The sequence below is a fragment of the Thalassophryne amazonica genome, chromosome 1 (assembly GCF_902500255.1).
Source record: "Thalassophryne amazonica chromosome 1, fThaAma1.1, whole genome shotgun sequence".
In the NCBI taxonomy this organism is placed as follows: domain Eukaryota; kingdom Metazoa; phylum Chordata; class Actinopteri; order Batrachoidiformes; family Batrachoididae; genus Thalassophryne; species Thalassophryne amazonica.
In genome coordinates this window covers 129,772,758-129,795,927 of record NC_047103.1, presented here as the reverse complement: position 1 = coordinate 129,795,927, position 23,170 = coordinate 129,772,758, and the positions used below count along the sequence as shown (strand labels likewise).

The following is a 23,170-nucleotide window of genomic DNA, read 5'->3' as shown; positions in this document are numbered from 1 at the left end:
CATTGGCTACAGGGGACACAGCTGCATTTTATTGTATGGAGGCCTGGTGGTCTATCATCTTCAGCTGATTTTGTGGAATTCTGTTTACCTCCAAGAAAGGTTAACAGGATTCATTGTCATGCATATTTGATCCTGATGATTTCAATACCAGTCCCCAAAACATTCTGCCCACGTCATGTTCCATTTCAGCTCTTACCTGGTACATAGAAAATAAGGTTAGAGCAGTCTCTGGAGTGGAACCTGTGCCTCCAGAGTGTCCAGCTGATAAACGTCTGGTCCCAGTGACCTCCTCTTAAAGGGAAGGTCATCCGTTGGGCTTATGACAGCCTGTTTGCCTGCCATCCAGCTATTAAAAGGTCTTCCAGCGGTTCTGGTGACCACACATGAATAGGAATATTACGGAGTATGTTAACGCTTGCTAAGTGTGTGCTGCCCACAAGTTGTCAAATCAGCGACCACCAGAGAAATTGCTTCCACTACCTATTCCACTACAAGCAACCATGGTTTCACATCTCTGCAGACATTGGAACTGGCCTTCCGGTGTCTCTGGAGTTCTCTGTGATCCTGTCTGCAGTGGATAGATTTTATAAGATGTGTCATTTTCTTCCGCTACCTAAGCTGCCCTTGGCCAAGGAAATGGCTGAGGTTCTACTGACTAGTGTATTCAAATTACATGGATTTCCACAGGATACCATTTCGGACAAGGACCACAATTCATCTCCCATTTTTGGGAAGAGTTCTGCAAGCTCCTGCACACTACTGCCAGCCTCACCTCAGGATATTATCCACAGGCCAAACTGCCAGGCCAAACATATTAATCAGGAGTTGGAAAACTGGTTTTGCATTATGGCATCGCAAAACCCATCCTCATGGGCAACACAGCTAAGCTGGATTGAACTGGCACACAAGATATTACCTACTTTATCTACCAATTTCTCTCCCTTCCATGTTGTACATGGTTTTCAATCTTCTCTTTTTGCACCTACAGACTGCAACACTCCCGTCCGCCCTGGCTCTGATTTGGCGGTGTAGGGGGATCTAGGTGTGGGCCCGTTGTGGTCTTCTAAAGACATCCACATCTTACAAGACAGCTGCAGACCACAACCATTCTACTGTCTCGGCAGACGCACCTGGACAGAGGGTTTGGCTCTCGACATGGGACCTGCCACCGGAGATTTGTCCATAAGCTTGCTGCCAGGTTCGCCAGCCCTTTTCTCATTACCAAGGTGATCAACCCGGTTGCGGTCTGTCTCTGGCTGCGGCCCAGAGGCCTGCGGGTCCAGCCGTCCTTCCACGTCAGCCGAGTCAAGCCTGTGAAAACCAGTCCACTTTTCCCTCCAGCCAAGCTCCCTCCCCCCACTTTTTGGACAGCGGCCTTGTCTTCACTGTTTGGCATCTCCTGCCTCCTGCCTTCTTGTTATTGGAGCTGGGGAGTGCAGTACCTGCTGGACTGGGAGGGGTACGGTCCAGAGGAATGGTCCTGGGTGCCTTCCCAGTTTATTCTGGATGCGTCTCTTATTCGGGACTTTCACACCTCACACCCCGGGGCTCCTGGGCCGTTGGAGGTTGGCCTTGGGGGAGAGGTGATGTCATAACTGGACTTATGGGGTTTGTTCAGGATTTTGTCTTTGTTGTATTTGCTGTCTTTTGTTCATGACTGGATTTTGTTTTAGGGATTTCTCTTGTCTGGTATCTCGTGTTAGGTGTTGGGCATTTCCCTCCTGTCCTCCCTCCTGCTTGCCACGCCCTATACCACAGATCCTTCCATCTGTCTTGCATTTCCTGCTAATCACTCCCTCTTTATTAGTTGCACCTCTTCCCTCAACTCCTTGTGAGACTGTTGTGCCTTGTGCCTCTGTCGAGCATTTCTTCCAAGTGTCTAGTCCTGTTTTTGTCTTCCCATGTTTTTGACCTACCTGCCTGTATTTTGGACCCTGTTTTCTGCTTGATGCTTCAGATGCTGTTGTTTGAAACGGCTAGCCTTTTTGTGTACCAAACCCTGCTCAAACTAACAATAATTGTCAAACTCACATCTGAATCCTGCAATTATGTCCTACCACCTTGCATCACAGAGTGTGACAGTCATGTGGTGCTGAATGCATTTGAAATCTTGTCTCAAATGTAATTATTTAAAATACATGTGTTGCAATGGATTGGTAAAACAGTTGCATTTTCATTCCTTCTTATGAGTTGGATCATGTATCTTTAAGTAATGTTATATATGTAACTCTTCATAATCTAATTTCAGGTTCAGATGCCCTGCATGCAGTGACACGCAGTGTTTTCAAATAGGTTCCGTAATTTTCATGACTAGTTCATGCAAATTTTGAACATTTTAAAATTTTCTTTACATATGGGCACACAGCCACGCACAGTTTACCACAAGTTTACTCATTGCCATGGAAGATTATGTGCCAGTGCAGGGATCAAATTCATGCAAGTATCAAAGTGCCTTTAGAAGAAACAGAAGAAAGTGAAAACACTTACACACCAGTTGTTGAGAGAGCAAAAGCTGTTACGGTTGGATCACAAATAGTCAAAATAGAATCACAAGATGCAGGCAGAAGGACACAGGGATTACGTTGCAAAACCAAGATTATTTATTTACACACGCTGCTACACAACTCAACTCAAACTATTTATAGAGCACATTTAAAACAACCGGGGTTGACTAAAGCGCTGTACACATTAAAAACAAGATATTCATTAACCCTCTGGAGTCAAATGACGTGCCCTCGCGTCAAAAGACACATGACCGAACTAAGCGGACATAGCACCCAATTGGCTCCACTCTGAGGGTCTGTTTGAATGCGTGTTGAACGTGGACACTTCAACCTCCAAACAGGGCTGGACTGGGGAAATTTTTCAGGCCGGGCATTTTTAACCAAGACCAGGCCACCACCAGGTATCGAAGGGGAAAAAAATTAAGCCTGCTGTGACAGCATGGTTTTTTGTTTTTTTTTGGTCCCTTAACCGATCAATGTGCACCAGGAGACACATACATTTTAACACTATAAGAAGCATTATGAAAAGTTCTCATGAAATACAGTTATCATAGGCTTATCAAAACTATGATCTATTGACAGTATCAATCAATCAATCAATCAATTTTATTTATATAGCGCCAAATCACAACAAACAGTTGCCCCAAGGTGCTTTATATTGTAAGGCAAAGGCCATAGAATAATTACAGAAAAACTCCAACGGTCAAAACGACCCCCTGTGAGCAAGCACTTGGCGACAGTGGGAAGGAAAAACTCCCTTTTAACAGGAAGAAACCTCCAGCAGAACCAGGCTCAGGGAGGGGCAGTCTTCTGCTGGGACTGGTTGGGGCTGAGGGGAGAGAATCAAGAAAAAGACATGCTGTGGAAGAGAGCAGAGATGAGTCACTAATGATTAAATGCAGAGTGGTGCATACAGAGCAAAAAGAGAAAGAAACACTCAGTGCATCATGGGAACCCCCCAGCAGTCTAAGTCTATAGCAGCATAACTAAGGGATGGTTCAGGGTCACCTGATCCAGCCCTAACTATATGCTTTAGCAAAAAGGAAAGTTTTAAGCCTAATCTTAAAAGTAGAGAGGGTGTCTGTCTCCCTGATCCGAATTGGGAGCTGGTTCCACAGGAGAGGAGCCTGAAAGCTGAAGGCTCTGCCTCCCATTCTACTCTTAAAAACCCTAGGAACTACAAGTAAGCCTGCAGTCTGAGAGCGAAGCGCTCTATTGGGTGATATGGTACTATGAGGTCCCTAAGATAAGATGGGACCTGATTATTCAAAACCTTATAAGTAAGAAGAAGAATTTTAAATTCTATTCTGGAATTAACAGGAAGCCAATGAAGAGAGGCCAGTATGGGTGAAATATGCTCTCTCCTTCTAGTCCCCGTCAGTGCTCTAGCTGCAGCATTTTGAATTAACTGAAGGCTTTTCAGGGAACTTTTAGGACAACCTGATAATAATGAATTACAATAGTCCAGCCTAGAGGAAATAAATGCATGAATTAGTTTTCAGCATCACTCTGAGACAAGACCTTTCTAATTTTAGAGATATTGCGCAAATGCAAACAAGCAGTCCTACATATTTGCTTAATATACGCATTGAAGGACATATCCTGATCAAAAATGACCAAGATTTCTCACAGTATTACTAGAGGTCAGGGTAATGCCATCCACAGTAAGGATCTGGTTAGACACCATGTTTCTAAGATATGTGGGGCCAAGTACAATAACTTCAGTTTTATCTGAATTTAAAAGCAGCAAATTAGAGGTCATCGATGTCTTTATGTCTGTAAGACATTCCTGCAGTTTAACTAATTGGTGTGTGTCCTCTGGCTTCATGGATAGATAAAGCTGGGTATCATCTGCGTAACAATGAAAATTTAAGCAATGCTTTCTAATAATACTGCCTAAGGGAAGCATGTATAAAGTGAATAAAATTGGTCCTAGCACAGAACCTTGTGGACCTCCATAATTAACCTTACTCTGTGAAGAAGACTCCCCATTTACATGAACAAATTGTAATCTATTAGATAAATATGATTCAAACCACCGCAGCACAGTGCTTTTAATACCTATGGCATGCTCTAATCTCTGTAATAAAATTTTATGGTCAACAGTATCAAAAGCAGCACTGAGGTCTAACAGGACAAGCACAGAGATGAGTCCACTGTCTGAGGCCATAAGAAGATCATTTGTAACCTTTACTAATGCTGTTTCTGTACTATGATGAATCCTAAAACCTGACTGAAACTCTTCAAATAGACCATTCCTCTACAGATGATCAGTTAGCTGTTTTACAACTACCCTTTCAAGAATTTTTGAGAGAAAAGGAAGGTTGGAGATTGGCCTATAATTAGCTAAGATAGCTGGGTCAAGTGATGGCTTTTTAAGTAATGGTTTATTTACTGCCACCTTAAAAGCCTGTGGTACATAGCCAACTAATAAAGATAGATTGATCATATTTAAGATCAAAGCATTAATTAATGGTAGGGCTTCCTTGAGCAGCCTGGTAGGAATGGGGTCTAATATATATGTTGACGGTTTGGAGGAAGTAACTAATGAAAATAACTCAGACAGAACAATCAGAGAGAAAGAGTCTAACCAAATACCAGCATTACTGAAAGCAGCCAAAGATAACGATATGTCTTTGGGATGGTTATGAGTAATTGTTTTCTCTAATAGTTAAAATTTCATTAGCAAAGAAAGTCATGAAGTCATTACTAGTTAAAGGTAAAGGAATACTCGGCTCAATAGAGCTCTGACTCTTTGTCAGCCTGGCTACAGTGCTGAAAAGAAACCTGGGGTTGTTCTTATTTTCTTCAATTAGTGATGAGTAGTAAGATGTCCTAGCTTTGCGGAGGGCTTTTTTATAGAGCAACAGACTCTTTTTCCAGGCTAAGTGAAGATCTTCTAAATTAGTGAGATGCCATTTCCTCTCCAACTTACGGGTTATCTGCTTTAACCTGCGAGTTTGTGAGTTATACCACTGAGTCAGGCACTTCTGATTTAAGGCTCTCTTTTTCAGAGGAGCTACAGCATCCAAAGTTGTGCTCAATGAGGATGTAAAACTATTGACGAGATAATCTATCTCACTCACAGAGTTTAGGTAGCTACTGTGCACTGTGTTGGTATATGGCATTGGAGAACATAACAAAGAAGGAATCATATCCTTAAACCTAGGTACAGCGCTTTCCGAAAGACTTCTACTGTAATGAAACTTATTCCCCACTGCTGGGTAGTCTATTAAAGTAAATGTAAATGTTATTAAGAAATGATCAGACAGAAGGGGGTTTTCAGGGAATACTGTTAAGTCTTCAATTTCCATACCATAAGTCAGAACAAGATCTAAAGTATGGTTAAAGTGGTGGGTGGACTCATTTACATTTTGAGCGAAGCCAATTGAGTCTAATAATAAATTAAATGCAGTGTTGAGGCTGTCATTCTCAGCATCTATGTGGATGTTAAAATCGCCCACTATGAATGAATGAATAAATGAATTTATTCGGCACACACACAAATCCGAAAGAACAGAAACATACCAATAATATGACTGTTATATAAACAAGCCTGAGTCTAAAAGGGTGTGGGCAGAAGCAAAGCTTATCAATGCCCACCCCTGCTAGAATGAGTCCAACAATTATAACAGTCATAACAACATATACACAAATTCACAACACACTACATATCAACACAGACATACACTTCAATATTCAATTACATTTCAATTCATGTATAAGTATGTTGTGTATAAAGCGCCAAATCACAACAAACTTGGCCCCAGTCACTCCATATTAACCCTGCCGACCCCCAGAGCAAGCACTAGGCAACTGTGGTGAGGAAAAACTCCCTCTTAGGAAGAAACCTCAAGCAGACCAGGCTCTAGGGGGTGACCCTCTGCTTGGGCCGTGCATATATACCTGTATACGTACATACATACACACACACATTATATACATTTATACACACTTATACACACACATATACACACTCACATATATACATACCCTCTAACACATAAATAAATATACAATACATATACGAGGTCTATTAGAAAAGTATCCGACCTTATTATTTTTTTCAAAAACCATATGGATTTGAATCATGTGTGATTACATCAGACATGCTTGAACCCTCGTGGGCATGCGAGAGTTTTTCACGCCTGTCGGTTACGTCATTCGCCTGTGGGCAGTCTTTGAGTGAGGAGTCGTCCACCCGCTCGTCGATTTTTTTCATTGTTTAGGAATGGCTCAGAGACTGTTGCTTTGTTTGATAAAAACTTTTTCAAAACTGTAAGGCACAACTGAGTGGACACCATTCAATAAATTCAGCTGGTTTTCGGTAAACATTTTAACGGCTGATGAGAGATTTTGGTCTGGTAGTGTCGCTTTAAGGACGGTCCACGGCGCCTGACGGCGATCTGCGCTTCGAGGCGGTAGCGTCTCGCCATTTCAAGTTGAAAACTTCCACATTTCAGGCTCTGTTGACGCAGTAAGTCGTCAGAGAACAGAGAACTTTCAGAAGAAGTCGGCATGAGGAGTTTATTCGGACATTCCATTGTTAACGGTCATTTTGTAATGAAAGAACGTGCGGGCAGAGTCGCATGTCGGGCTGGACCCGACCGCGGGGGGTCGCGGCAGGAAAAACACCTCCGTTGGAAATCTTAACGGGCAAGTTGGAACATGCCCAAGCTGTTAAACAATTTCTCAGTTACTCACTTGTTGAAAGCCATTAAAAGTCGCCTGAATTCTACAAATGGTTTTCAACACGGAGGTGTTTTTCCTGTCGCGGCGCACACAGATTTGCCGAGTCATCACGGAAACGACTCGGCGAATTTGCGCGTACGTCTTTCATTAAAAAAATGTCCTTAAACAGTGGAATGTCCGCATAAATTCCTCATGCCGGCCTCTTCTGAATCTTCTCTGTTCTCTCACGATGTCCTGGGTGAATTAAGCCTTAAATTAGGATGTTTTCAGCTTGAAACAGGCCGACGACAGCGCCTGGAAGCGCTGCAGGACGTCCCGCTCCGTGGGAAGGCCTTACACCGACAGAAACACCCCATAATCTCTCATCAGCCGTTAAACTTTTCACAGAAAACCAGCTTAATTTCTCGAATAGTGTCCACTCGGATATTCCTCACAGGTCCAGAAAAAATTTTGATAAAGCACGCGCGCCGTCTCGAGCAGCGTGTGAAACAAAGGAATTCAGCCGAGAGGGCGGGACCACATCTCACTCAAGGCCTGCCCACAGGGAAATGACGTCACCGACACGCGTGAAAAAACTCACGCATGCGCACGAGGGTTCAAGCATGATTGGTGTAATCGCATGTCATTCAAATCCATATAGTTAAAAAAAAAATAAAAGGGTCGGTTTATTATCTAAGAGACCTCGTATATACACATACATACATTTATACCTACACATACATATACATAACCCTACACATATACACATATACATACATATACACACACACATGTATACATACATACACACACATACTACATATATGCATATACATATATACACACACATATACGCGTACATATACATACATATTGACTGATTGATCATTTATTTTGAGTTTTACAAAATAAGCATTTCTTTGCCATCTACATTTACCCACATTGGGTTGAAAAGAACAGGAGATACAAACATACACGCATACATACCCGCGCACTTAACCCGAAAAGGGGTGGGATGAAGACGAAGTTATTTAATCCCACCCCCAAATACCCATACGTTATTACGACTACCAAGTGTGACCAATATTCCTTTTTTATTACTATGTAATTGATATCATATATTAGTGATGAGTATCTATAATAATAATAATAATAATAATAATAACAATTCCCACCATAATAGACAGTAATAATGACAATAATTATATTGCTGGTGTCATTCCTTAAGCCATTTTCATATGTCAATAAATTCCCCACATTTACTCAGAAAATGACTATTTAAAAGGACTATACTTGTGTGTGTCGATGGTAATTCTGTCTCAATATATACATATATATACACATACATATATATATATATATATATATACACATACATATATATATATATATATACACATACATATATATATATATATATACACATACATATATATATATATATATATACACATACACACACATCATACATGCGACCATACATACACAAAATACACACATACATCACCTATACACACATGTATACACATAATACATATACATATATACAATTATGCTACATTCATTTTATTATTTTATTAATTTAATTACCTTAACTTTTTTTATTAATTTATCATTATCATTATTATTATTATTATTATTTTCTTTTTCTTTTTTCCCCTTCCCCTCCTTCCCCATTTGTCATGTGTGTGGTGCATTAAAAGATGCAAAGTATTTTGTAAACCTGCTGCCAGAGAGGGGTCGCCCCCTGACACAGGTCCACCCTTTGCTGAATGTCCTAGGCTCTGCATTAAAAGACAAGGTTTTGGAGTCTGCTGGCAGAAGGGGGAGACCTTTGAGCAACAGACCCCCACTTGCCGACCCTGATCTGGTGATAAGGATGTAAGTGATGTAAGAGGGGGAAACAAGGAGGAAAGAAAAGGAAAAGTCTTTTTATGTATCAATAAACTTACGTATGTACATATTTATATAAATGTAAACATAAATATATATATACATACATATATACATACATATATATATATATACATACATATATACACGCATACACACACGCATACACACACATACACATATATATACGCATACATATATACATACATACATATACATGTTTCCCCCTCTCTCTAAGTTATTACCATCATCACCATACTTCTATTTGACTAGCATTTCAACTACAGGATCATGATGTATAAAAATAATACTTTTGACCATGGTTATGACACCGGCAATAACAGGTATTATGCAAATATGTTAACATCTATTATATTAACAAACATATAGTAAGATTTTATTATCATTATTATTATTATTATTATTTATAATATAGTTTACAATTATGGCTATGATATATATAATTAAATTGATGTACAGGATAATTCCAGGTATTTTATGAAAGTTTGTGTGTCCTAGCGAGACCCCTTCTATTGCTGACAAGGCAAAAAAGCAAAGGTAAATTAAATAGAAATAAATTAAAAAGACGTGACGATCACGCACCTCTCTCCTCATTCCTGTATTTCAACAGAACCATTTCTTTGTATCTTTTTTTGAATTGATGGATGTTAGGACATCGCTTGAGCTGAGGTGCCAAACTATTCCACAGCTTAATGCCACACACGGACACACAGAAACTTTTCCTGGTAGTTCTCACTGCCTTGACTTTAAAGTTACCACATCCCCTCAAGTTATAGCTTCCTTCTCCCTGGGTGAAGAGACTCAGAATATTACTGGGTAATGAGTTTTTACTGGCTTTATATAATAATTGTGCAGTGTAAAAATTAACCAGATCTGGCATTTTCAACAATTTGGATTGCAAAAATAGACTATTTGTGTGATCAAGATATCCTACCTTATAGATGATTCTTATTGCCCGCTTTTGGATTATACAGAGGGGATGTAGCAAACTTTTGTAATTGTTACCCCAGATTTCTATACAATATGTTAAGTAAGGAGAGATTAAAGAACAATACAATAAATATAATGCATTATGATCCAGAAAATATTTTGCTTTGTACATAATAGAGACATTCTTGGAAACTTTTTTATGTATGTGGCCGATATGAGACTTCCAGCTTAATTTACTATCGATGGTTATCCCTAAAAATTTGACTTCTGACACTTTATCTATTTCGACACCATCTATATTTATTGGTAAATTAGAATTGACATTATGATTTCCAAAAAACATGACTTTAGTCTGATTTATATTTAGGGATAATTTATTAATATTCAACCAAGTTGTCAGCTTAATTAATTCACTATTTACCACATTAATAAGTTTGCTATAATTATCACTGGAATAGAATATATTGGTATCATCTGCAAATAATAATTTTAATAATTGTGACACATTAAATATGTCATTTATATAAAGTTTAAAGAAATGTGGACCCAGTATGGATCCCTGTGGGACCCCACAAGGGATGCCCAAACACCCAGATTTAAATGCACCCATCTGCACAAACTGATGTCTCTCCATTAAATAGCTTTGAATCCAGTTCCAAGCCACTCCCCTGATACCGTATCTTTCCAATTTATTGAGTAGAATTGAGTGATTAAGTGTGTCAAACGCTTTCTTTAAATCAATGAATATTCCAACTATATAGTTTTTACTATCTAAGGTGTTTGTAATCTCTTCTATTTCTTCAATTATTGCAAGTGAAGTTGACCTACCAGACCTAAACCCATATTGACATTTGTTAATTATATTATATTTTTCTATAAAGGATCCTAACCTGTTGTTAAAAAGCTTTTCTAAAATTTTGGAAAATTGTGGAAGTAGAGAGACCGGTCTGTAGTTTGTGAAGATATGTTTATTTCCATTTTTGTATAGTGGAATAACTTTTGCCATCTTCATTTTGTTCGGGAATGTCCCAGTTTGAAATGACAAGTTACATATATGAGTTAGGGGTTTTGATATGCTTTTGATTATTGTTTTTACTAGCTTCATATCTATGTCATAACAGTCAGTTGATTTTTTATTTTTACATTTATTAACAATATCTATTATTTCGGCTTCACTAACACTGGAGAGAAACATTGTGTTTGGATAGATTTTTATGAGTGATTCCTGCTCCTTGTTACAACCATCGGGAATTTTTGCTGCCAAGTCGGGTCCAGTATTAACAAAGAAGTTATTAAAACCATTAACTATGTTATACATATTATAGATGTCCTTGTTCTTATCAATAAAATAATTTGGATAAGAATTACCTCTTACCTTATTTTTGATTATAGTGTTAAGAATTTCCCAGATTCTCTTGGTGTCATTTTTATTATTATTTAATAGATTGGTATAATATAATTTCTTGCTAGCTCTGATTATATTAGTTAGTTTGTTTTTATATAATTTATATCTATGTTCAAATTCTTTTGTCCTTAGTCTAACAAATTGTCTGTATTGTTATGTGTCGACGCGGGTTGAGGAGCGGACCTGCGTCAGACAGGACCCAGCGCTAAAAATAACCAGAAAGCGGTTCCAAACAGAAACTATTTATTATTCACCTGTGCTTAAAAGTGTAAAAACATAAAAACAACATCCCTCTGGTGGAGTGATTCGTGGCTCGCTCTCCAGCGCCCGCAAGGATTAAAGCCGGCGCTCCTGGACTTCCTACCACCGCCAAACACCCCCCAGGTGGACACGACAAACTGATTCTCTGTGAAGCAAAGAGAAGGTGAGGTAAGTCAACAGATACAACTATATCTTCCAATAAACACACGCTATCAGCAACACACTCAGGTCAGTGTCCTTTTTTTTACTTTATGCAAATGAGCAGCTTCTCACAACAAGTGGAGGATCACTTATCCTTCACGCCACAGCAGTGAGAAGCAAACTGCACAATTCTCTTCACAATTCCAGTATACTGTGTAACAAAACACCAAGTTACTATCAACAATTACTTAAACACTTAATTACCTTTAGTGTGTGCTGACAGCATGTGTCCTCACCCCTCCCTGCTTCACGGGCTCGATGTGTCAAAACCCAGGCGCGGTCCTCAGCGTCTCACAAACGAACGTCACAAGGTCGAGTTCCCGGCAGTTCTGCTCAAATCACACATGACTTAAATGCAGAATGCCATCCAATTATCTGCTTCAGCTGCAAGTCGTCCAGGTTGCACGTGAGCACCAATCACAGGTGCTTTCCATGATGTTGATGAGGGTGAAGACTCTTCAGCCAGCACCTTCTTCACAGACAAATCAGCCCTCATGCCACCTGGAGAGCAAAGAAAAGAAAAGAACACCAAAACATCCAGCCACGCCCCCCCAACACACAACATGTATAATGTATTCTTCTTTTTACAAGCATTTTGTAGACCTTTTGTTAACCATGGACTTTTGGCGACAGTACTGTTTTTGTTGACTTGGCGTATTGGACAGTTTATCTCATATAATGAATTAAAAATGTCTAGAAATTTATTGAAAGCACAATCCACATCATTCTCCCTATACACAGTGTGCCAGTCCTGTTTTGTTAAGTCATTATTGAGGTGATCTATTGCTTTTTGGGTTCTTACTCGTTTAAATGCAGAGTATTGGGGTTTTACCTGAAAATTACAATTGGAGTCATACACAGTGAACACAGGAAGATGGTCAGTTATGTCACAAATCAATAAACCACTTATATTTTTAGTTTCTATGTTGTTTGTGAAGATGTTATCTATTAGAGTTGCACTATTCAATGTAATTCTGCTTGGCCTGGTGATAACTGGGTATAAGCTCATGCTGTACATTGTGTTTATAAATTCGTCAGTTGATGTGTGCCTATTGGGGTTTATTAAATCAATGTTATAATCTCCACATATAAATATTTTTGTGTTATTTATTGATGAAAACATTCTGTCCACCCAGTTTGTAAATGTAGCCATATTTGAGCCTGGCGCCCTATATAAACAACTTATAATAATGTTTTTCTTGTTTCCATTATAAATTTCTATTGATATACATTCTAACACATCTTTTATTGTTAACGTCATACTTTCTATTACCTTAAATGTAATATTTTTCCGCACATATATAGCAACACCACCTCCTTTATTCACTCTGTTGATGTAGTTTAGATCATAATCATCCAACTCAAATTGTATTCCTTTTTGCGTATTGAACCACGTTTCTGAAATTGTTATTATACTAAAGGGTTTTGTAAACTGCTGAAGAAATTCTATGATACTGTTAAAGTTTGTGTATATACTTCTGCTGTTAAAGTGGATAATTGATCATTTACCTTCTGTTTTAACTGTATTATTGTAATCCTGTTCTGTATAGTAGTTGCAATGAACGGTATCAGTCGAAAAAAACATATTATCCGGGTCTATTTCATTTTCCAAATCCATTATCTTATGTTCGGTGTACTCAGTTGCTTTTAATTCCAATAATTCCTGGTTTATTATCCTCTGTTGTATTATTTCATCTCCTGAAGTAGAGATTATGGGTTTTGATTCAATGGTTTGTGAAGTAGAACTAGTTTGTTTTTTGTTTTTTTTTTACTTTTTTATTTCTCCATACATTATTGACTCATATTTTATATTTTTCCAGCTCTTTTATGCCCTTAATAACCAGCACCTTAGCTACTTCAGGAGACCCATTCAGTTTAATGAAGACTTTACAATTCCTGACCCATGTATTCTGAATTTTGTTTGTTTTCCTTAAGTATCTGGCTTTTTCAGCAATGTCTGCATTTGTTTTTGTCAAGTGATCATTCAAATAAACATTCGTACCTTTCAATTTTCTTCCTTGCCTCAACAATGTGACCTTATCCTTTCTGTTGAGAAACTTCATGATAACCACAGGAGGATCGCCTTTCTTCGTAGGGAGAGGGTGACAAGCTTCAAGACAATTTACGTCCAAATCAATGTCCCTGGACGCCAGGAACGCGGCAACCTGTTGTTCCGCAGAGCTCTCCTCCATCTCGCCAGGTTCAAGATCACTGCCCGCGGCCACTGCGTGGGCATATGAGCAGGGCTTAACCTTTAAACCAGTCACAACCACATCGTTAATCCTTGAGTACTGCTCCAAGTCCTCAACTCTCTTCTTGAGGACTTGGAGCAGGACTTGGAAGTTTTGAAACTGCAATACACAAAAAGGCCACAAGATGGAGACAGTTGTCTATCTCACTACAAGCTACAAGTAACATCAAGGATTTCTTTTATTACCAGTTTGTGTTGCTAATCAACTTAGAGAATGACTCTCAATTTAAAGTAAAATGTTAGGTATGTGAAATTATGCCAGGACTTGGAAAGAATAGGATTTGTTTCATCCATTTAATTTAGAGTATAAAATAAAAAGGGATGATTCACATAGAAGTTCAACAGTTAGATAGCACTTTACTTCGGACCAGAAGATCAGAATGTCTCTCTCACACACAGATGTCTGATTTATGAACAAGTTAGGTTGCTGTTCATCAATTAATAGCTGAAGTTAACCTTCACTTACCGTCATGGCCGTAGTGGTCCCCGCCTCGTCCACCTGTTGAACTTCTTCTCCACCACTTGCTGAGGCTGCCGCAGATGTGGATGCTCCGCGTCCACGCGAAGCAAACATGTCTGTTATTTTAAGACATTTTGCAGCATCTCCCTGAAGGGCTACTCTCTTCTGATCTCTGGATCTTTCAGCGCCACCTTTCCTCTTCTTGCCAAGATCCATATCACTCGTTATCACTCTGTCTGGCACTGGCGCACTGTGTAGCCCAACAGAGGCCCAAGATGGAGGGGTAATTGGCCTGCCCCTCACCTCATTGAACCAGGCCACAATCAATCATGACTAAAGGGCCCATCTACCAGTTTATGCACCAATAGGAGGGTTTATATACCGGTATCCACCTATAGCGTTATGTTTTAATATTATACTTCGTAAAAAAAAAAATCCACAGGCCAGTAGGCCATCAGGCCAGCGGGCAAATGCCCGGTGTGCAATACTGTCAGTCCAGCGGTGCCTCCAAACCACTTTTTAAATTTTGTTAATAGGCCAAGTATAACTTGAATTATGATTAATAATTTACATGGGTTTTTGGGGGATAAAAATGTCATATTTGCTGCGCGTTTTGCAGACAGCTGCAGCAAAACAACTCATTTCCTCCTTTCAGTTGGAGCAAGAAGGCTGGAAAGAAACAGGACTCCCTCAACTTCAGCAGGAGAAAGGGGTGTTACCATTGGTGGAATAAAACAGAAGGTAACCAGTCACATTCACCAACTCCATGTGGGTTTGATGACATTGCACAGGCCCCACGTGTGTTTGTGTGTGCACGCGCATGCGCGGGTTTTGCAGACTGGATGATTCTTCCGTGTCTCTCTCTCTCTCTCTCTCTCTCTGCGACAGCAAATAATTCACTGAACTGTGCGCATAGATCAGCTCAATGGATCAGACTGCGCGCTACTCCTTCCTTCTGCTCCAGCGCTGAGTATTGGAGCAGAGCAGGGTGGAGACGCACACTGCCCCAGCACTAAGCAGGCTCCAGGGGTGGAGAACGCAGGAGTTCAGGTAGAGCCGCCCCCCCACACACACTGTTTTTTTGTTGTTGTTGTTGTTGTTTTCGCCACTAACACAGTCAGGACAGTCTGTACCAACGCCAATAAAACTGCTACAAAAACAAAGAATTAGCGAAAAATACACATGATATTGAATTGAATTTTTATTTTATTTCAACACACATAGTTAAATAAAAAATACAATATTTGCAAAACAAAAACAACAATACAACTAAACAGAAAACAAAATACAACATTCCAAAACTGTTCAAAATCAAAATCCATGTAACCGAAAGGGGGTGGGTAGAAGCATAACTTATCAAGACCCACCCCTTGTTCCACAAATTCAATAAATACACTCACTACTAGCCTCCGTGCGGCTTTCGATGACAAAATCTCTTGTTAAAAGTGAAATCTGCCGGAAAATGGCTGATGTCCAGCTCTTGTGATAACCAGAGAAAGAGCACACGACGGTCTCGTATCCACAGAGCCATCCGTTTAGAAATGGTCTGGTGGCTTGTGCTGCGTCGTCGCAGCTCGAAGTGCGGCGCGCTGAACGTCCTTAAAGGGGTCCTTAAAGCTGTACTAACAGACCTTATTCTCTGTGAAGCCCGTAAAATTTTCACCAAAAGCCAGATAAATTTTTCGAATGGTTTCCAGGTGCCAGTCTCTAACAGCTTCTGAAAAAATTCTGATGGAAAAATTCTGGATGGGTCGCCTCTGCCGACGCCGCGGGCCTGGATGGATCGACCCCGCCGACACCACGGGTCTGGATGGGTCGCCTCTGCCGACATCGCGGGCCAAGATGAATCGCCGACGCCGCGGGCCTAGATAGATTGCCGACGCCGCGGGCCTGGATGGGTCACCGACGCCGCGGGTCTGGATGGGTCGCCTCCACCGATGCCGTGGGCCTGGATGGGATGCTTCTGCCAACGCCACGGGCCTGGATGGAACACCGCCAGCCTTCTGAGAACGCCGCCGGCCTTCTGGTGGTTCTTGCCGGCAGAATGCCTAACTGCTTCCCCCGTAACCTGTCATCTGGAAATTACGACACAACCTAGTTGCTGACGATGCGACCCAGATGCTGAGACGCAGCTGAATCGAGTGACGCAGCTTCCCCGTGAGTGAGTGACGCTAACCTGCACCTGACGCTAGAGATGCAATATCTGTACAATTTTTTGGAGATTCAAGGATTCAAAAGGAGTTTATTGTCATATGCACATAGGAACATGTTCCCTGCACAATGAAATGTGTTTACTCCATTTTTACCCATCCTAATTGCCAGTTAGGAGCAGAGGTCACCTTTTTTGGTGCCCGGGGACCAGCTCCAGATGTATATCCCTACCCTAGGTCACGAGCAGGGCTGAGCAAACCTTGACCGGCCTCATGACACATTTAACAAACAACAACACACATAAGCCGGCCCGGTACATGAACACATATAAAAGCACACACAAGGAAAGAATTGGGAAAAGAAAAACTTCCATTGCTGCTGTGTTGAACTCACGCAGCAGCACTGGAGAGCAAAAAAACCCATAGCACAGAAAAACAGTCATAACAAAAAACAAATCACGACAGACAACAGACGACAGCCGACACTTGGATGTGTCCAGTGTTCAGACAGACAGCCCAGAAGGCCGCCCATGGCGCCATCGACAGGCCTTATCTGTCCATCCTGGGGGGGATCCCAGTCCTGAATCAGTCCACCAGAGTCTCAAGGTCCCACAGTCAACATCTGCGGACTGGGAAGGGAGGGAGGGAGGGAGGGGAAGACGAAGAGGTGGGGGAGACGAGGAGCGAGGCTATCAGGAGTGCTCCTCAGAGGGAAGATTTTATACCAGCGGCCTTGAAGGACAGCTGGTGTTTGGAAATCAAATAGATATCCAGATTAACAGACGCCTGGCAGATTCCACAGTCTGAAACTTCAGAGTGGCTCCCAAATACATCTGAATAGAGGAGATGTGGTCTTACTGACGATCAAAGCGGCTTTCCAGTGCAGCCATTCTCCCCAAGATGGATTCCAACGTGCGGTTGACACCCGCCAACTGAGCTGACACTGCCCTTCCAATCGAATCAATCATGTGGGGCAGCCTGGACGGGCCAATTAATGCCGCCTCCACCTACTTAATTTTCCGGTAAACCAGTGCTATGGCCGCCCCACACAGCAGAAACCCGGTCACCACAGCTACAAATAAGTAAACATCTTCAGCGTCCTCCACAGACAACGTGTACAGGCACATGACTTGCCACCTCTGCCAGCTGTCCATCACGTAACCCGCCACATGTGTCCCGGCAGGACAGGTCGGGTCCTCCGCGCCCAAGTGTCTTGTGGAAAAAAATAGTGTCAATTGCATTCAGAGACCACTTGATCAGATCCATTTTGCCGTTTTCCAGAGGAGCAGGGCTGGCAGCCTCACAGACAAAACACGCTACAGTAGCAGGAAAGTTGGGGAGGGAGGAGGAGAGAAAAATGCGATCGTCCCGACCGAGAGCAAGAAGACAAAAAACACAAAAAACATTGAACAGGAATTGTTTTTCTGAGTGGCACAAATATAATTTGTGTGGCATCTTATTGCATGTAAATACCCCCAAAAACCACTGAAGCATTTCTTCCATTTTAATGTGAATTGTTGTATATAACTTTGTTTATGCTACATTTTTACATATATTTTTGAAGTTTACAATTTATATTAACATTCTAAGTTATGAAAATGGTTCATTAAAAAATTTTTCTGGTTTTCACATTTAAAAACTAACTTTTTTCTGATTCAAATTTTATGTTTTGGGGTGAATATTGGGTCACTGTTTTAATGCAGTATGTCAGAATGAAAGAAAAACTGTAAAGTCACACAGGTGAGGTTGTGCTGAAAAAAATGACACAAAACAAGGCTGGGTAAAGAGTTTTTTAAGGTAAATTATGAAGGTAAAACCAAAAGTAGTCAAAAATAGCCAAGACTCCAGAGGGTTAAATGTAGCAAGGTTTGTCACAAGGTGACAAAATCCAAACAGTGCAAACAAAAATGTACAGGGTGCAGGAACAGAGTCTAAAAACAGAATAGTAGGAGAAGACAATCACATATAGGAATCACACAGGAAGGGCACCAAGAAATAATCAATGGGAATCATTTTGAGAAGCCACAAGGATCAGTGAGAATCAATCCGCAAAGAAACAAGAAATGGTGAGGGTGTTACGATTTGGACTACCAGTCAAAAGAGTAGAGCCCCGGAATGCAGGTCAGTAGGATTCAAAGATAGTTTCAAAACTACAGGAGTTTATTCTTCCACAATTACAAAAAAAACAGGTCCAACAAAAATACACTGTAACCCACTCAGGGTGAGGTAACCAGGAACTGAAGGAGTGGGAAGGCACAAACCAAAATACATTCTACAACCCAAACTCTGGGTGAGGAGAAAATCAAAAAGCCAAGACAAAAAGTGCAATTATCAAAAACTGGAATACTCACAACAAACCAAGAACTGAAGCAGGAACAAACGAAAATGGAACCCCAACATGAACCAAACAGAAGTGACAAATACTCAAGCTTAATGACACACAGCTGTAAATAAAGAGCAGGAACAAGTACTAACAAAAGGAACCACAAGGCGGCAGCAAATACTAAGAAATCAACAGCAGACTGAGCATAACAAGATAAAGATTCTAAATAAATAAAAAACGAATAACATGATTAATCTTTTTCAAACAGAGACACAGAATGAGCCAAATAACAAATGCAAAAATCAAAATCAGAAAACACAGAAAAGTGGAAAACACTAAATGTACAAAACAACAAATGCAAATACCACACTGGACTGTGAGTAACACTAAATGAACAAATCCACAACTGCAAGTAACTAAAATAAGAAAACACTGGGGTAATATCGCAGGGACAGGGAGGAATCACAGACAGAGACACGCCCACATACCCACAACAAAAAATACTTGACAAAGCAAAAGACTGAGCAAAACACTGAAGGGATTTGCACCACAAACGCACACACAGGACTGACACGAAACAGAGAGGCAAGACACATGATCACACACAGACATTATGCACATGATCCGACACAGAACAACCAACACATGTAGGAAGTGCGTGCACAAATGCTAAACTCACACAGAAGGACAGAGGCGTAACAACCAAATCTGAGACAGGGGAGACAAAGATGGACATGGCAAATGACCTACAACAACAGGTACACGAACAGACCAGAGAACCAGACAGATGAAGGAAGACGCAGGGGTGAGATACAAAGGATGTAAAATTCAACACACAAAATGATAACAGGCAGTGAAGCACACACACAACAGGTGCACAAACAGACCAGAGAACCAGACAGATGAGGGAAGACGCAGGGGTGAGATACAGAGAACGTAATAATTCAACACACCAAATGACAATAGGCAGCGAACACACACATAACAGAGGGTTTAAATAACAAACAAACTGATTAGTAACAGGTGCGAAGACAAATGAAACAGAGGAAGCAGGAATGCACATGAAATCTAACAGAACATAAAGCGACAGAAACAAATCCCGCCTCAACAATAAAAGCTAAAGCATAACAATAAATGCAACAATAGCAATATTACAACAGACAAAGAATTAAAAACATATATCCCAGTGCAAGACTACAGAAACCTATGTGGAAATAAACGTGTACAATCTGGACTGAAACAGGACAACCCAGAACTAAACTCTCAGAAAATATTATAACAGAAAACACCACAATACAGAAACTAATACCGGAACTCAAGTGTAATAATCATGTGGAACATAAGTGGACAAAGAGCAAAACGGGGGACAAAAGTAAAACAAAATCACAAGGGCGACACCACGAGGGGACTCAAGGGTAGGGACACTCTGACACGGGAGGACAGAAGAATGAATCAGAGCAACACAGATCATATCTACAGTGAGGAAAATAAGTATTTGAACACCCTGCGATTTTGCAAGTTCTCCCACTTAGAAATCATGGAGGGGTCTGAAATTTTCATCTTAGGTGCATGTCCACTGTGAGAGACATAATCTAAAAAAAAAATCCGGAAATCACAATGTATGATTATTTTTTTTTAATAATTTATTTGTATGTTACTGCTGCAAATAAGTATTTAAACACCTGTGAAAATCAATGTTAATATCTGGTACAGTAGCCTTTGTTTGCAATTACAGAGGTCAAACGTTTCCTGTAGTTTTTCACCAGGTTTGCACACACTTTTGGCCCATTCCTCCACACAGATCTTCTCTAGATCAGCCAGGTTACTGGGCTGTCGCTGAGAAACACAGAGTTTGAGCTCCCTCCAAAGCTTTTCTATTGGTTTAGGTCTGGAGACTGGCTAGGCCACTCCAGAACCTTGATATGCTTCTTATGGAGCAACTCCTTGGTTATCTTGGCTGTGTGCTTCAGGTCATTGTCATGTTGGAAGACCCATCCACGATCCATCTTCAATGCTCTAACTGAGGGAAGGAGGTTGTTCCCCAAAATCTCGCAATACATGACCCCGGTCATCCATTCCTTAATACAGTGCAGTCGTCCTGTCCCATGTGCAGAAAAACACCCCCAAAGCATGATGCTTCCACCCCCATGCTTCACAGTAGGGACAGTGTTTTGGGGATGGTACTCAGCATTCTTCTTCCTCCAAACACGGCGAGTGGAATTAAGACCAAAAAGGTCTATTTTGGTCTCATCTGACCACATAACTTTCTCCCATGACTCCTCTGGATCATCCAAATGGTCATGGGCAAACTTAAGATGGGCCTGGATGTGTGCTGATTTAAGCAGGGGAACATTCCGTGCCATGCATGATTTTAACCCATGACGTCTTAGTGTATTACCCACAGTAACTTTGGAAACAGTGGTGCCAGCTCTCTTCAGGTCATTGACCAGCTCCTCTCATGCAATTCTGGGCTGATTCCTCACCTTTCTTAGGCTCATTGCTACGCCACGAGGTGGGATCTTGCATGGAGCCCCAGTCCGAGGGAGACTGACAGTCATGTTTAGCTTCTTCCATTTTCTAATAATTGCTCCAACAGTTGCTTGGCAATTGCCCCGTAGTCCTTTCCAGCCTTGTGGAGGTCTACAATTTTGTCTCTGGTGTCTTTGGACAGCTCTTTTTATGTTAGTAGTTGGAGTCTTACTATTGTGTGGGGTGGACAGGTGTCTTTATGCAGCTAATAACCTCAAATAGGTGCTTCTAATTTGGAATAATAAGTGTAGTGGAGGTGGACTTTTTAGAGGCAGACTAACAGGTTTTTGAGGGCCAGAATTTCTGCTGATTGGCAGGTGTTGAAATACTTATTTGCAGCAGTAACATGCAAATAAATTATTAAAAAAATCATACATTGTGATTTCCGGATTGTTTTTTTTTTTGTTGTTTTTTTTGGATTACGTCTCTCACAGTGGACATGCACCTAAGATGAAAATTTCAGACCCCTCCATGATTTCTGAGTGGGAGAACTTGCAAAATTGCAGGGTGTTCAAATACTTATTTTCGTCACTGTATATATATATATATAGAGAGAGAGAGAGAGAGAGAGAGATTAGTCTCATGTTGCTTTTTTATTAAAATGTAAAATAATGATTCATAGATCTGGTGTTCAGTCAAACACAGTTTTGCGTTGTCTTAAATAATTATCCAGAAAAATGTAAGTAGGTATATTTTCCAGTCACTTTGCTCTTTCTGGTAATGTTTCAGGACACACAAAGACCACAGCGGAGGAAAAACCTCCATCAGCGTTTATTTTCACACCAGGCTCCTGGCAGCACGGAGCCCATCTCTTTACCACAAATGTGCATTTAAAAACGACCACATCCCGCTGTGGGGCTCCATAATCCTGTGTATATCTATTTATATTTACTGTATTTAATATTTTAGCAGCATGTGCACTGTGGCATGCACATCAAGAATATGGGACTGTGTTATAGAGTGTATGAATGAGTGTGTAAACAAAGAAAAACAAGGAAGAGAGACATACACATGCACGTGCGCACACACATACACCTACACGCACACACACACATTCTCAGGGGGTTTCATGACACACAGCATGATGGAAAAAGTTTCCTTCACAAGTGCCAGGATGGAAAGTCAATGAATGAATTTATCAGTCTCAAGGGGTAAGAGAAGGAATGTCATTATGATGCTACACAGTTTGGTTTTTCTTTTTTCTGAAAGTCCACAAAAAATTACATTTTACAGTCTTCAAACATTCATATTCCAACAAAATCTAATGTGAGATTTTCCTCTATTTCATTAACTAATACATTGTCATGTTAAATTGTCATTTTGAAATTATTAAGGTTGTTTCTTTGTTGGTGGAATACTCAAAGTAAAACACAAAGACAACTGTTGAAGAGCAGTTGTGAATAAAATGGTTGTTAAAACAGTTTTCGTACACACAACAGGATGATGTATTTTTAAATGTGAATATTGATCACATATTTTACTTATTTGTATGTATTCATAAATATTAAATATTTGAGCGAATTTTTTTTTTTTTACTTTGGGGTAATTCAATTGTTCCTCAAAAATTTGCA

The 23,170-nt window shown here is 40.4% G+C and overlaps 1 protein-coding gene across 2 annotated transcripts in view; it reads left to right on the top strand.

Annotated features, from left to right (window-relative positions):
* The window catches only part of LOC117514180 (collagen alpha-1(VIII) chain-like), a 104,420-nt gene that overhangs the window by 60,593 nt on the left and 20,657 nt on the right, over window positions 1–23,170 (top strand). Inside the window, exons 2-3 of one of the 2 annotated variants that reach the window (XM_034174506.1) lie at window positions 15,253–15,338; window positions 15,486–15,647. The exons of the other annotated variant lie outside the window; for it this stretch is intronic. The gene's annotated coding sequence lies outside the window, so the exon portion shown is untranslated. The remainder of the gene's footprint in view (window positions 1–15,252; window positions 15,339–15,485; window positions 15,648–23,170) is intronic. 2 annotated transcript variants of the gene reach the window in all.